General features: G+C 39.8%; 1 pseudogene; it reads left to right on the top strand.

Annotated features, from left to right (window-relative positions):
• The first annotated feature begins 1,147 nt into the window (after positions 1–1,147).
• LOC122778817 overlaps positions 1,148–16,266 on the top strand; it is a 52,700-nt pseudogene continuing 37,581 nt past the window's right edge.

Genomic DNA, 16,266 nt, shown 5'->3' on the forward strand with positions numbered 1-16,266 from the left:
ATATCCCAGAAAATGGCCCTCCAATTGTTCGTTGTGAGCTTCCCCACTCACAGCTCGTCCAGAGGAAGGGAAAAAGTCAGCGTGGTGGTGGAAAATAATCCTTTATTTGTGTCCAACAGAAAAAGTCCACCAAACATACAAAAGTAAAATGCCGTTTGTCGCTCTCTTTCTCTCTCCTCACTCCTGCTTCCTCCCGGACCCAGCCTACAGCAAGAGACCAGAACCAGGTTACAAGTGTGCTTATATAGCTGACTGATTACCTGATTCTGTCCAGCTGTCTGATCACCGGCTGAGCCTCTCCTCCCTCTCCTCCAGCAGTCGCCGCTCTAACCATACCCCACTGCCACATTCTTCTTGGCGACTTCAACATCCAGTCAGAGAAGTCATCCGATTTACTTCTTTTACTTTCCTCTCTTTTTCTCTCACTCATTCCTTCTCCACCTACTCACAGAGCTGGTAACCACCTTGACCTAATTTTCAGCAGATAGTGCTCCACCTGCAACCTCACTGTAACTCCACTTCATGTCTCTGATCATTTCTTCATATCCTACTCTCTTCCACTGATTACCTAATTTTATCAGATACTGCACTTGTCTGTCATAACACTCGCTCTCTCTCTCCCTCCTCTCTGTCCTTAACTGTTCTATCAGCACTTCCTTCAGCTGTCTCCCTCATGCATCCCAACTCACAGCCACAGACACCTTCCTCTTTACTCTGTCCTCCTTTCTTGACTCTCTCTGTCCTCTTACTTCACAGCGGGTTTGTAAGTCCTCCCCAGCCCCTTGGTGCTGAGAGAGCCAGCAGAAAGGAAATGGAGGAAATCAAAACACCCTTATGACCTGCTTTCCTATCATTCTCTTCTCTCCAGCTTCACCGCCTCTATGTCTGCAGCCAAACAATCTTTCCATCAGACTAAATTTCAATCCTTTTTCTCTAACCCCAAAAAACAGTCAATCTTCTCTTTCACCCCTCTATCTCAAGGTCAAGTTCTCTCCCTTATAACCTCTGCCCGACCCACCTCCTTGACCCCTATCCCTTCTCACCTTCTTCAGTCAATTGCTTATGATCTTCATTTCCTCGCCCATCTCATTAACACATCTCTATAATCTGGTTGCTTTCCTTACTCTCTTAAAGAGGCCAGGAAATAGGTGTCTCAGGCTCTGCACCTGCCCTACTCTCATCCTATCTTCAAAACCAAACATACAGAGTAACCTGGAGAGGATCTATGTCGGAACCTTGTCCTCTAACCACTGGGGTCCCTCAGGGTTCTGTCCTGGGCCCTCTCCTCTTCTCTCTGTACACAAACTCTCTTGGTTCTGTTATTCCCTCTCATGGTTTTTCCTATCACAGCTACACTGACAACACCCAACTCATTCTCTCTTGTTCCCGGTCCGACACACATGTCACAGAACGGATGTCTGCTTGTCTGGCTGACCTCTCTCAGTGGATGGCTGACCATCACTTGAAACTCAATCTTGAGAAGACAGAGTTTCTTTGAGGAAAGGGTTCTCCCACCACAGATCTAACCAAACCATCACCCTCGACAAATATGTGGTAGCTCACTCTCATACCGCAAGGAACCTGGGTGTGACACTGGACGACCATCTCTCCCTCACTGCCAACATTGCTGCAACAGCTCGATCTTGCAGATACATGTTGCACAACATCAGAAGGATAATGCCTCTTCTAACACAGAAGGCAACAAAGGTTCTGGTCCAGGCTCTTGTCTCAGACTTGGACAACTGCAACTCCCTCCTGGCCGGTCTCCCTGCATATGCCATACAACCTCTGCAGCTCATCCAGAATGCAGCAGCTCGACTGGTTTTCAACTTACCAAGGTTTTCTAACACTACTCCACTCCCTTCACTGGCTTCCTGTAGCTGCTTGCATCCGCTTCAAGACTATAGTGCTTGCGTTCCATGCTACAAACGGATCCGGTCCAGCCTACATCCAGGACATGATCAAACCCTATACCCCATCGCGCCCATTCTGCTTTGCATCGGCAAACCGGCTTGCTGCCCCCTCACTGAGAACCTCCACATCTTCCGCCGCCGACTAAAAACACATCTCTTTTGACTCTTCCTCAACTAAAACGACAACACACAAAAAATGACACAAAAAAATGTTGAAATGCACTTTGGATAAAAGCATCTGCTACATGACATGTAATGTAATATAATAAAGTGATAGATGATTAATAGATGGATGTTTACGGTGGTGTTGTATACAGCTGAAAGAAGAAGTGTTATTTGGTTCCAGTCAAGCGTTCCATGGCTGCTTTGTAAAGTAATTTTGATTAAATAATAAAAACAATAAAAAAAAACTGTAAGTATGTGGGTTTGAATGCAGTGCCATTACACAACTCACCTTGTGTAAAGAAGCATGAAGATGTTACACACTGACGTCAAACAGAGGACACAGCAGCCGACAGTGTGACAATACAAGTCAAAAGCTTAGTCTACACATGCTACACATGTCTTGTCGACACATACAATGAGGAAGGAGATTGTGAAAATCTTCACCCAGGCAGCAGTTTTCTAAAATGTGCAATTTCACAGACCAATTCCACAATGTGTATATGGATGAAAATCCCAACATGTGGACTGAGCTTAAGATCATATTGTAAATCAGAGGCAGAGGTGATGATACATGTACCTGCTCAGATGTTTTCATGTCCTAAGACAACACATACAAGAACTGTGTTGCCTTTGAGAAGACCACTGGGTCATGTTAGATGACAAGACGGTGGTGTGGTTATAGCTGTCTGTTTTCTTTTGTCTTTCTGATACGAGGGATGCTGGTCATGTTGAAAGTTGAGACACACTTTTTTTTATATTTGGCTCTCATCTGGCGTTGTATTCTTTGTCTGTGTTAGACACGCACACACACACAGGTGCCTCAACTCAGGTGTGATTAATCATTCTGTGCTGCTGCCTCATATCGCACCACTGGGTAGATGAACATCAGTGTGTGTGTCTGTGAGTTTGTGCATGTTTGTAAGTGTGCATGTGGGTGTGTGTGCGTGTGTCATCCAGAGTGTAAAAGGATATGACAGCTCTGTGTCAGGAGCCTCTGCCTCTGAGGTCAGATTTATTTTATTCAGAAGCATGTTAGCTGACTGGGTTGCAGCCTGAAGTCTGAATCAATGTGAGACAAGATGCACAAGAACACACGCACACAAAATGGAAAAGTGCTATATGTAATATTGATGACTCTCATTTTCTCACAGTAAATGGGTTGCACAGTGCAGCTTACAGTGGGCTACATTGTGTCAACTCATCTGTTTACATTAATGTATAGTATGTGTACTGTACACACATGCAGTACACATTGTATCACACACACATCTGAGAATATGTTCTATCAAAAGAATATATTCCCTAATGTATATTTTAATATTAACCCTTAACCCTTATTTAATCAGGATGTCCCTTAAGATATAAATCTCCTTCATGAGGGAGACCTGGTGAAAACAGCTCACAGTTCAGTTTCAATACAACACAACACACAGATAAAACCAAAGGTAAACAGACATTCAGGGGAGAACTAAACTAATTTAATTGCAACAGCTGCCATTTTCAACCATAACACCACGGGTGCTCTGCAAATTATTTCATGAACAACTAGTTGTTACAATATATTATCAAGGTTTCCCATATTTTGTGATTGCATTCTTCAAACTGAGGAGTTTTGTCAGCTGCAGGATAACTAAGTGTAACCTGTCTTTCTAAGTGAGTGTAACTAATAACTAATTTAATCAACTATAAATTAAAGCTAGGCTAATATCAGAAGCTCTAGGTACGACTACAGAGCCTGAAATAATAAAAGGTCAGCAGCAGATATCACAGATACAGATACCACAAAAACAGGAGATGTATATTATACAACTTTATAAAAAATAATTCACACTCCCTGCCTATCTAAAAAAATGTCCCTTTGTGTGATTCTTCAACAGAGTTAAAGAAAATAAAGTTGCTGACTTATCTCCATCATTCAAATGTCAAATCAAGTACATACCATTCACGAGGATAAAAATACTGAACACACATCACACCACATAAAATCGGTCAGTTCCAATGAACAATCAATCGATCAATCAATCGTGTACTTCCATCGCACAGCATAGAAATAAAATCATGAAAGTTCTGAAACCGGATATTTATGTTTTTTTAACCACTAAAATCTATTTATGCATCTTAATAACATTTTAAACATCACATTTATTCAAACATTTAAATATATCCATTATTTTAACAGTAAAGATGAACTTCTGTTTCTCATATCCATATCGAACATGTATATTGGCAATTAAAGGAACTAAATCATCATCATCTTACATATGATAAAGAAGAGAGTAAATTCTACCTCAATTAAATTACTTTAAGTCAACAAAGATTATAAAGGCACTTTTGGCGGTGTGCTACAAAGCATCTACAGAGGTGACTAGCTTAGCTGAGCTACCAGCAGAGTTAAAATCAAAACATATTCACATTTAAATGCTAGCGATTAGCACACGGCTAGCACAATTAGCGATCTTTTATAAACATTTACAACAACATAAAACAATCTGAATCTGTGTCTATGTGATATCAAATGTAGTGTTAGGGTCACAACTCCGATTGGTTTTAAAAGAACAGTATTTCACAGCATAATGGAGCACAGTTAGCATGACACTCACCTTAGCATTAGCATCCTTACCGGAGCTATCTTGAAGAGCTTGCAAATTTGTGCGGCTCGTCTCTCTCTCTCACAGCTTCCAACCTAATGGACGGACAATATTTCAGTAGTTGGTACGAGATTGTATGAATTTCTATCCCTCAGAGGATATTTCCATACCAGTCTTTGATGCTTTCTGGCAACGTCTCCACTGGTAGAATGGAAAAAGTGAGTCCTTCTAGAATATTCCCAGGAGTGTATGCGCCACCCTCTGGCGGAGTACAGACTTGCAATCCAGTAAATTTGTGTGAGTTACATAAGCTCTGACTCCTGAAGAACAAAGGGCTGTGAAATTAATCCACACTTGTGTTTCAATAATGATTACAAAAACAAAATAATCGAAGCTTCCCGATTATTGGTCCACACAGCTGGCAGTAAGAAGACTTCTGTCTTTCTAGCTTTCTGCATGGAGTTTACATGTTTGTGTCAGACAGTCCAAAAAACATGCAACATGGGGATTAGGTAAATTAGACACTCTACAACTATTCACCTGTTTTTTCATATTTCATTACAATATGCACTGCATTACATTATGCTAAACAGTATCCCGCCATGAACCGCCCCGGTCTCATTACACCACAACTTCAAAAAACTTTACTTTATCAGACTTTGACGTGAACGCGCAGGCGCAGACCCACACAACTCATAGCCCCTTCCCCTCACATACACACACAGCTCCAAAACACAGACCGGCAACAACCCGAGGGGGCCAGGCTACAGCAAGTTGCACAGCACATTGTTTTGGCGGTTTTGGTTGATCATGAGTGGGTATTTTGTCCTATCTGACGCCTATGACCATAGGCGTGAGTGTTGATGGTTGTTTGTCTCTATATGTGACCCTCATGTGGAGGATAAAGCTGTAGAAAATGGATGGATGGATAATTGTTATAATCAGTTTTTATATAATTGAACAGCCCTAGAAGAACATGTAAAAGAAAATGTGATGACTTGATGCTCATGGGTGTCTCCAATTGCTCTGTGTGGGCTGTTGAGATTTGATTCCCCACTGAAGTACAGAGCACTGTTTTATGCAGCAGTCCCCGCACTGGTATTGTTAAAGTTTCATCTGCGCAAATGTCCTATACCTACAATAAAATATCAGATGGTAAAATAGATTCAGCTCCACTCAGTCTCAGGCTCTCCTGTGGGCAGGTCTTGACAGCAAGGGGACGTCAAAGGTGTATTTATGGGTTGACAGCCAGCTGGTGAGATTTGAGCTTGTCCTTTCATGTCTTCTGAACCTTAAACATGGAATTGTTGCAGAGCATTTCACTTTAGTGTCATAGCAAGGACACTCGCTAGGTCTAATTTTATACGTTCTTCAAGCTGACCAATTAAACTTTTTTTTTCACTCACACAAGCAATAACTCAACTCTGTGAGAGTCCTTGGTTTGTTTCCCACTGAACTTTTCAGCATGCAAGTATATGACCACAAACAGGAGCCAATCCCAGCTGACACAGAGGGGCTGGGGGACTCTGGACATCACGACTATCGGAAAGAACATGTAAACTCGGTGAAACTGGCATTCAAACTGGTGACCTTGTTGCTGTGAGACAACAGTGCAAGCCGCTACTCCGCCATGTGCCCCTCAAATCCTACTTTTTTGTTACTTTAATAATATCTATTGTCATTGTCATTGAGTTGGGCTCTCTGATAATAGCCTTTCTTGTTATGGGTCTTTTAAACCAGCCACCAGCAGCATATTGATATTTCATTTTTTTTCACCATTATTGAGACATAGAACAATTTCTTGGGGTGCATTGTGTATCCCTCTTTACTAGTCTCTGATGACAGGGCAATCACAGAAGAAATGGTAGTGCCTTCCATTTTGAATTCCCCCAATTCCTCTCAGCAAATAGTTTGGTTGTTATCATAGTGGGGTTTCTGAGAGGGTGCAATAAAATACCTTATCAGGACCTCCCTCCATATTGTGAGCTACTACACTTCCACTGATACCTCTACAATTCTTATATCTGTTTCCTTGTCCCAATTTGTTCTGATGTATTTATATGTCAGTGTTGTTTGACACAGCATTACACATAGGCTAAAATGATTGTACTAATGAGTCTTTACCAATTATAAATATATATTTGTTCACCATCATTAAACAGTATTTTACTCTGTTTTTCTTTTTAATCTACTTTCTACTTTCTACTTTCTACTTTCTGCATCTGCTGGTATTAATAAAAGTTTTCTAATACATGTTTCTTGATTTTATTATACAGCATAGAATCATGGTTTCTTGGTGTGGTGCAGAACTTAAAGTGTCTGAGTTGTGTGCTCTCTGTTTTCAAGATTTCTCTCAAATTGTTAGGCGCAGTAATTAAACGTTTTCTTCTTAGTGTTGGCAAATTCAATTTTACTTCTTAAGAATTACAATCAATAGCACTACAAGTTTTTAAAGAACAAACTGGTCTCATGAGTAGAAATGAACAGCAGGATTTGTTAGATTTCAGCTTCAAATAGTTTTTTTTATTTTAATCTATCAGGTTTCATGTCCTCATTATTTCAGTTTGCTCTCAGAACATGACCACAAAAAAAACATTTTTCAGCTGGACTAGTGGAGTGGCTCAAGGGAGTTGGTTGTTTGGTCAGACGGTCCATCACTCTGGTCCAGACTGAAATCTCTAAGCAACTTTTTGTCGCATTGCCATTGAATACTGGACAAACACTGAAATGAGGAAATGCTGTCAGTTAAATAATAATTTGGCTCGTGAGGACCGCAGATGGGACTGCAAATATGAATCCCAGTTTGTGGTGTGACAATCGTTTGCTTTCTTAACCCTCCGTCAGCCTCCAGCAGCCTCATAATAAGTCCATGCTTTTCACTTCACTATTCAGTATAATTGTGTATATATATACATATATATATATATATATATATATATATATACAGTGGTGGGCTGTCAGGACCAGCAGGGCCTTCTCTGCTGGCCCTGACAATATCAAAAAAGTCAGTCAGTCAGTCATCATCTAACCGCTTTATCCTCCACCAGAGGGTCGCGGGGGGTGCTGTGCCAATCTCAGCTACATCGGGCGATAGGCGGGGTACACCCTGGACAGTTCGCCAGTCCATCGCAGGGCCACACACAACCATTCACTCTCACACTCACTCCTATGGTCAATTTAGAGTGTCCAATTTACCTAATCCCCACATTGCATGTTTTTGGACTGTGGGAGGAAGCCGGAGAACCTGGAGAGAACCCACGCACACACGGGGAGAACATGCAAACTCCATGCAGAAAGGCCCTTGTTCCAACCGGGGCTCGAACCCGGGTCTTCTCGCTGCAAGGCGAGCGTGCTAATCACTAGACCACCGTGTGGCCCATTCGTAATTAGTAGTACTGAATATACGTGCATATATATGTATATTTTCATACATATATATATATGTATGTATGTGTGCTCAGTGTCTCAAAGTAGGCTTTAGGGAAGCTTGTGTTCTATTCAGAGGAAAAGTCAAGCGATGATTCATGGTCAGTGAAAACTGAATGTTAACATGGTTTTCTTGACCTGCAGTTGCATAGGTTTGAGGTACTTCTTAATGTAACTTATCAGGTGGTGTTGCTTGCTGGGCCTGAACAAGAAGTGTATGTCATATTGATATAGAAATATATCTGCCATAAAAACAAAGCAAAACCTTCCTGTGATGTATTGAAAAGATTAAGCTTATTCTTTATTTTGTTCATGCTTTTGTTTTTTATACGTCTCAATGCACACTTCTGTGTCTGTTGTATATCATAAAACTGTTGACATTTTGAAAAATACCTTGATATATAATACCTATATATCCATCACACATAATGCATCAAGAAAAATGGTAACCCTTGGATGTTGGAGTTGAAAAATTCCTTCAATAAGACCTCTTAAATAAAACCCAAGGAAAAGTTGGAATAGGATAATAATTTTGTGAAGCATTTATTATTGCCTTTGCTTTTCACCTTGCCTCTGACCTCAGGTTGAGAACAACTGAAGAAATCGCTCTGCTTGAATGACAGCAGTGATAAAATCCAGCTATTATGAATAATTATACAGCAAATACTGTAGGTCTCAAAAAGCCGTCAGCCACCAGCCTAACCACTGCTGTTTGTTCCTGAAGACTTTAATTATTGTAACTGCTCTTTATTTTCCTGTTTGCGACAGACATTTCCTCAGCCAGCTGAAATCTTACTCCTCTGACAGTTAGTAAACTGCCACTACTACTGTGGCCTCAGACATTTTTGCAGACTGGGAGGTCATGGAAGGGGCAGAACTTTGAACCAGTGTAATCACTATAGGCCACATTGCTGCCTCTGTGCCTCTCTGGGCCTACCAAGACTGTGAAATCAAGGGTCACCAGTATTTTCAGCTTGGTAAATGATGTCATCTCTGTTATGTGCGTTAGTGGCAGTTGCTGGTCTTTGAAAGAGGGCAAGCTCATTTTAGTTATGTTTTTGCAGTAACCCCCCCCACACACACACACACACATACACACTCCAAAGCAAGCAACAAGGACACACACTAATTATTAGAAATGGGAATTGGTATTGGTCAGTATCGGCCCAATACTGGTCGAAATCACTGGATTGGATACCGGACAGGAATTGTAAAATCCAAGTGAATACAAAAATCCTATATGCTATATGCTATATGCTATATAGGATTAGACTGTAAACATGCAAATCAGTAAAAGTATTTTAGCTTTCATGTTTGGGCTGTTTATTATTTCTTTTTGGGAGAAGAATATTTTTTGGAGAATTATGTCTCTGAAATGACTCAAATGTGTTGTTAACATGAAATATAAAGTACACATTTGTCCATTTATTTGATGAACTTTTAGAGGAAGCAGAGTTTCCCTTCCCAGAGTCAATGGCTATTTAGGAGGAATTTGCTTCATCCTCAGTCTGTCTGAGGATGCTGAGGATGCCTCAGTTGCTGGTGCTTGAATGTCTCAATTTTTCAGACTTAATGAAACTTGACTTTTGAAAACATTGAAGACTTTCTTTACAGCTTAAACATATATTGTTTACAGTTTCAAGTGTACATGTGTTACAAGTTTTTAGCAAAATCATGTTTAAAGCACATGCAGAAAAAACACTACAATTCTATTCTTTACATCCGAACAAGGTTAAGCGCAGCAATCCACATTCCATTTGATTGCAAGCAATCAAATGGAATGTGTGTCCAGACAGAACCAGCATGTCTACATGGTTGTGACACGGTTTGGATGGAGGAAAAATGGAGGTGCAGAGTGTATTGCAATGTTCTGTTCAGTAGTCAGTGCTGAGAGGGGGGCGGCACTTACATCACTGATTTTAATGTTGTTGTTGTGTAGTGTGGCAATATGTATGTGTGTATGTATACAGTATATTAACATATATACATATATATATATATATATATATATATATATATATATCAGGTATCAGGTATCAGATATCAGGTTTTGCCAGCAGTCTGAACAAGGCCTCAGAGACTTGAGACTCATTCAACGTTAAAAGAGAGAGCAAGATTTCTATCAACTGTGCCTTGTACAAATAACTGATTGCTGCATAAAACCCAATTTCCCATCTGCTATTTGTTTGAAGATCCAAAAAAAAAAAAGAAGCAGAAAAGCAGCAGGAACTCTGTTTGTTTCTGTCACAGTCGGATTTTGAATTGAAAGTACACACGTATGCATACATATTAAGAATGCATAGCGCCCCATGCTATGAGCAAATCCTTGTTCATTTTTTATTTCATAACCAAATTGCGTTGTGATCCATGTGTACATTTCTACTATAAATTGAAATTGTCTATTATGTGCGTACTGTTGCTCACATTTTGTTACAATGCATGGTTTGATGAATTCTAGCATGAGAGTTCTTGCTCTGTATCCCCTATACAGTGCTGAGACTCAAAATCACAATTTTTATGTATGGGCTATAACCAAATTCAAGGTATACTACTGAAATGTTGTGTCATACCATACCTAAATTATGAGCCGAGTGCACAAATTACTCAGGTTGTGTTGTAGCGTTGACCTCTGCTCCAGCAGGTTAATGCGGGATAGTCAGTCAGCTAAGTTTTTAGTGGTTTAAGAGGTTACATTAAATTTAGTTTAGTTTAATTTAAAATAAAATATGCTAAAAAAAACTAAAAAAAAAACTGGTACTTGAATTTGATCAAAGAACTAAAATTGGGCTAATATCTATTTTTTGTTTTCTTTATCATTTAAAAAGAAATCCATGGATTCAAAGTGATAAAGAACATACAGTAGCTTCTCTGCTCGCTCAGGGAACCTGTGTTAAATATAGAGCACAGTCTTTATCAAGTAATGGCTTTTTTAATTTCATTTATTTTAGTAGAATTTTATGGCGTGAACTGGTCTGGTCTGGTCCACCAGACAAAGACACACTGACAGACAGACACAGAGACTAACTTGAGCTTGAGCTAAAACAACAGTCTATGCCATTTGTGTTTTTCAAATAAAGTAGTTTTTCTACACGCTGTCCCCTCCTGGCCCCTCCTTGTGTTGCTTTTAGTCTTATTACCATAATCCACTATTATATTACTGTCTAAGGTCCAGTCTATTGCACTCATTTTTTCTGGGTTACTTATAATTCTTGTGATATTTAACTTCAAATTAGTTTTGACAAAAGTACCTTTTCCCTTATTCTACTCCTCTTTTCCTGTGCATCTTTTTTTCCCCTTTCCATCCACTTACAGTGATTAATTATTGCTGCTTGGTGTCCACCTCTTTTATAATATTAGCATTATCTTTATCTCCCCCTCATACCACCCTGCACTCTCTTCTCTTTCTCTTTTCCTCTCCTCTCATTTCCTCTCTTCACTCTCCATCTCTTTTTTCTCTTACTCCCTCCATTCAAGGTGATTAATTATTGCTGCCCTATGTGCTGTCCGCTCAACCTTCTTTAAAAATCATTATCCAATCTTTTATTAACACCATTTGGACTTATCTCCACTTATCTCTACTAAGCCATAGCGTGACTTTTTCTTTGCTGGGAAAAATACGGCACCTGTATGTTAAGCTACGCTTAAGAATCACTTAACTTGGATTTAAAAGTTGGAGAGTTGAAAGTCGTATTTCCATCAAATCTCCTAGTATTTTGTGAGAGTTAAAGCTGTAAACTCAAACTAAAATGTTGGGTTTTTTTTAAAAGCAAATTAACCTGACAATTGAAACAACACATTTGTCTTATTTCTATTTGAAAAATATCTTCAAGTGTTTGATATGACATCTTCTCTTGTTTGATATGACATGCAAGAGATAAATTGTATATACATTTTTTTAAAATTAGCACCAACTCAACATTCTTCAACAATTAAATCATTTTAAATTAACATAAATGGTGCAACTACTAGAGAAAGGACCTGAACAATGGTTGTACTGTAAGCGAGTGAGAAGAACAGAACATGATGCAGCTTCAGCAGCTGATCTGAACCAAATCACAGTTTAACATAAAGATTTATTTCACATCAATGACTTTAGTGTGGGCCACACGGTGGTCTAGTGGTTAGCACTCTCGCCTTGCAGCGAGAAGACCCGGGTTCGAGCCCCGGTTGGAACAAGGGCCTTTCTGCATGGAGTTTGCATGTTCTCCCCGTGTGTGCGTGGGTTCTCTCCGGGTTCTCCGGCTTCCTCCCACAGTCCAAAAACATGCAATGTGGGGATTAGGTGAATTGGACACTCTAAATTGACCATAAGAGTGAGTGTGAATGGTTGTTTGTCTCTATCTGTGTGTGTGTGGTCCTGCGATGGACTGGCGAACTGTCCAGGGTGTACCCCGCCTATCGCCCGATGTAGCTGAGATTGGCACAGCACCCCCCGCGACCCTCTGGTGGAGGATAAAGCGGTTAGATGATGACTGACTGACTGACTTTAGTGTGCACCAGTGAACTTCTCTCAAAACTGTTAAATATGTTACTTTCACTACTTCATTCAAGTATTATCCAGCCACTGATTCAAATGTGTCTGCTTGCATCAGTGTGTTTCACTGGCTGCAGGACCTGGAGTCTTTTTTAATAGGATTTGTAATAGCCGAGGTCCCCACTGTGTCACTTCCAAAAATACACATACATTTGATTAGTTCCTTTATCTTGAGGCTGCTGAATGGATACAAAGTGCAGCACAAATCAAGATGATTGCTTTTCAAAGTTTAGTGAAAAGGTAGTGGAGTCATTAACATCTCAGCAGTGAGTCCTACCTGCCAAATCCAAGGAGAATCTGTATGACACATCACCATAACAATAATAATAATAATAATAATAATAACAAAATTACTAACATTTAAGAAAAATCAAGGAAGGAAGGAAAAACAAAATGGGACAGTGAGTCAGTAGTTACAGCCCATTTAAAGTACATGAGGACAGTTGGATATAAAAGAAGAGGACACAAGGGATAGGACAAGATGGAGGCAGATGATCTGCAGTGGCAACGCCTAAAGCAGGGGTAGGGAACCTATGGCTCGGGAGCCAGGTGTGGCTCTTTTGATGATTGCATCTGGCTCGCAGATTTCGGCTTTTCAGATAAAACATAAAATATTATCACTTGTTTTAATCCATCCATCGATTTTGGAAGTGGAGGAAACGCAAGTGAATGACATAAATGCAGCACCGTTCTATTCCCTGGCTTTGGATGAGTCAACAGACGTAAGTCATTTGTCGCAGTTCAGTGTGATTGCAAGATATGCTGCTGGTGACACACTGCGCGAAGAGTATTATAACAACATTATTTAAAAGAATAAATTCAGAGGTTTATTATACTCACATTTAGTTAAATTCAGTCTTAAAATATATTATATGGCTCTCACTGAAATAAATTTGCAAATATTTTGCTTTCATGGCTCTCTGAGTCAAAAAGGTTCCCGACCCCTGGCCTAAAGGAAGAAGCTGAAAGAAGAACTGGTCTGCAGTGGTGGTTGCTGTTCTTTGAAACAGGTGACGCTCATTTTAGGCCCGGTTACTGATACATAAATTCTGCCAATGGTCAACTAGAACAAGAAAACGTGATATTAAAACTGAAATGTAATAGAGTTTGTTTATTTATGGTCTATATGCACAAATGAAAATGGTCTATATTGCCACGCAAATAACAGTTATAACGACTCACTCACAACATGTATGTACCATCCCATGAAGTGATGTTTTTGCCACATTTGTCCAATCACGTTGAGCTCACTTCAGTGAAAAAAAAATATTCTGTGTCGTCCCATAGAGAACAGTTGAAGCTGATACGGGAATACGAAAACCGCGTAAGATGATCCGTCATCTGTGACAAACAGCTGATCCTGAAGGAACTAGTGACACGTTTAGAATTGAAATGTAAATACAACACAGTTCATATTTGACGACATTTTAGAGGAAGCTGAGCTTTACTTGCTATCATAAAGCTCATCTCGACTCACCTTGCCTAGTCACAGATTAGGTTGGTTTTCCATTTGTCATGTAAATACATTCCGCTGACAGCCACGTGTCTAAACAACAACAAACACATTTTTGTCTGAAAACTAGTGCAGCCATCATGGTCCTGTAACAACAGTGTCATTACAAACACAGCTACAGTTTGCAGTGATGACAGTGTCTTGAGTGCTGTACTTCACCAAACTGCTTTTTGACCAAAATGTCAGTGTAAGCCTGCAGATGTGCAAAGTTACCATGTGTTTGCTGAACAATATAAAACTGAGGTTGATGAGAAGGTCATTCATTATGCTGTTGAACTGTTCCACTGCTGCTCCTGTTTAGAAAACTGTTGCACATTAAAATATGCTGCACTTTTTAATTATAATGCTGCTGTGTTTTTATTATATTGTTGTTATTTATCGATTTGTTGGTTTTACTTAATTAGAAAATGAATAACCGTCTCAAGTAGATTTCACTGCAAATGTCTCCTCAAAATGTTTGAAATAAAAATACTTCATCAGTTGTAGTTTTAATGGAATTGTATTACTATGCATTCATCTGTACAAAATGGAAAACCAATCCATTTGACAGTATTTTGCATATTTCAGCCTGGATCAGTAGTGATGGATGTGCTCATATCTATGCCAATAACAGCAGCTCCAGATGCTAATGTGACAAAAAGCATATTGTTGTGGCCACCTGTTGTGTGGTGTGTGTGTGTGTGTGTGTTCTAATAGTAGTCGGCTTTGAGGACAAATTTTGATTCAAACCTCTCCGTGAGAACATTTTGACCTTGTGAGGACAATGTGGTCCCAATTTAAATTATCTATCGTGCATGGTCTAAAGTGCATGGCAGAAGTGCATTAGGGTGTATCCAACTTCAATTTTGCTACTTACACTTTGCATCATCTCAGCACAAAGTGAAGCACAAGGTGCAAAGGGGTTGCATTTATTGTCTGAAATATATTCGCAGGTGTGTTTTGGTCGTAACATCAATGAAGCCAATCTGAATTTCACTTCTCATTCCCTTGTACTTGCGCGTCACTATTTCAATGGCAAATACAGGAGTGAGCGATTTGCCTGCTGAGGAGACAGATCTGCTCATGCACCTTCCCGGTGGGCCAGCGAGCGATGATAGTGAAAAATACGATCAGTGCTTAAGAAGGAAAAAACATAGGGAACTTTAAAGAAATGTGTCAAAGTCAGAACCAGCAGTTAAGAACCAGCAGCAGAAGTTGAGGGTGACGAGACAGGAGCGCACAGTCTCACATGATGTGCCGCTGTAATACAAATAATGTTCTATTACAAAGAGAATACAAAGAGAGTAACAAAGAGAATTTATGTTTTGAAATTTCTGTCACTGCATTATTTTATTATTACTGTTAATTTCAGTCAGCTGAGGTTGAAAGCACTCATTGCACTTGTCTTTGTTGCCTTCACAGTTGCTTCACTCGGATAGAGCTAAGTGGTGTGAGTCTGCAGACTTCTTTGTTACTTTGCCATCTATGATGTTGAATCCAGGGTTCCCACACCTTGGTTGAGATCAAATGCAGGGACTTTTTAAGGACTTTCCAGAATCAATTTCCTCAAATTCAAGGGCTATTTATCAGCTTAACTTATTTCTTGCATAAAATTCAAGTACCTTCAATGACCCATGTCTATTTAGGGTGATTTTCAAAAACTTTAACTTTAAAACATCACCATCTTATTTTTCTCCAAGAGGGCCAAGAGGGCATTCAAAGCGTATCTAAAATCAGCTGTGCTCAGAGCACCCTCAGCTGGATCACACGGTAATGACAGCCTGATGTGCTTCGAGGCTGTATATTTTTAAGATCTTTTAAGGAATTGCTTTAAATGGATATATGAATTTTGGATAAAAGGTGACAGCCCAAATCTGTACATGCAGCACCGACTGTACTTTACGTCAACCTCAAGAATCGATGATGTTATTTTGATGCAGTCTATGTGTATATGATATACAGAGTAAACATTTACAGTACGGTACTTAATGTGTTTGAGGACAGCTTTATGTTTGTGTTGAGCAGTAATGGGCACTCACACTTTCATACTGCAGAAGCACCATCTCTGTAAATGTGCTGCGTTAGCATGTTGTGTTGACTGTGGGACACCACAGCTTGGGATTGTGCTTAATAAACATTTAAAACACA

Source organism: Solea senegalensis, linkage group LG12 (assembly GCF_019176455.1).
Source record: "Solea senegalensis isolate Sse05_10M linkage group LG12, IFAPA_SoseM_1, whole genome shotgun sequence".
NCBI lineage: Eukaryota > Metazoa > Chordata > Actinopteri > Pleuronectiformes > Soleidae > Solea > Solea senegalensis.